This window comes from Mastomys coucha, unplaced genomic scaffold, assembly GCF_008632895.1.
Source record: "Mastomys coucha isolate ucsf_1 unplaced genomic scaffold, UCSF_Mcou_1 pScaffold18, whole genome shotgun sequence".
NCBI classification, from domain to species: domain Eukaryota; kingdom Metazoa; phylum Chordata; class Mammalia; order Rodentia; family Muridae; genus Mastomys; species Mastomys coucha.
The window spans coordinates 106,905,213-106,905,861 of NW_022196900.1; the positions used below are offsets into that span (position 1 = coordinate 106,905,213).

At 55.3% G+C, this 649-nt stretch overlaps 1 long non-coding RNA gene across 1 annotated transcript; it reads right to left on the bottom strand.

The window, feature by feature from the left end:
* Positions 1–197: 197 nt before the first annotated feature.
* Positions 198–649, bottom strand: LOC116097000. The gene is made up of 2 exons (XR_004121183.1): positions 537–649; positions 198–261 (listed from the first exon to the last, which is right to left on the bottom strand). It is a non-coding gene; the product is annotated as an uncharacterized LOC116097000 (long non-coding RNA).

The following is a 649-nucleotide window of genomic DNA, read 5'->3' on the forward strand; positions in this document are numbered from 1 at the left end:
AGCACCCCCTCCTCTCTGCCCTGGAATTTCCACTTTCAATATCTCAGGAGACAGAGGGTATCAACCGAAGAGAGGCAGCTCAGCCACCTCCATCTTTTCCGCTTCCAGCTCTCAGGTGCTTCTCCTCATGGGTGGCTGAAGGCACTCATAGAATACTGTTGCCTTCTGGGTAGTCAGTCCACAGGGCTTCTAGTGGGAGGGGCAGAGCTGGGCAAGCTGAGGCTCTGACCAGATAGGTTGTGTGACCTGTGATGGCAAGGCCTGGAAGGAGAGTAGTGAGGTCTTGGGAGCTGCTAGAGGACAGGTGAATAGGAAAATATTGTGGGGTGCCTCGGGGCTACGTGAGATGCAGTAACAGCCTTGCCTCCTCCTGCACCTTGGAGGGAGGGCCTCCTTCTTGGCTAGACTGGAGCAGGTGTGAAGGAGTTTCAAAGTTGTATGGGACATCTTGTCTGAGGCTGGGATCCCCATCTTGATAGCATCTGTCCCACCTGGACACTTTCCCACCCCAGGCTGGGACACACCCTAGACCCTACCTGACAGGATGGGCTAGTGGCTGACAGATCCCGACACTGCATCCTGGCTCTGTGTTCATAGGACACAGAGGACCAGAGGTCCAGGCTCTTGGGGACAGAGGTTTTCTCTGACT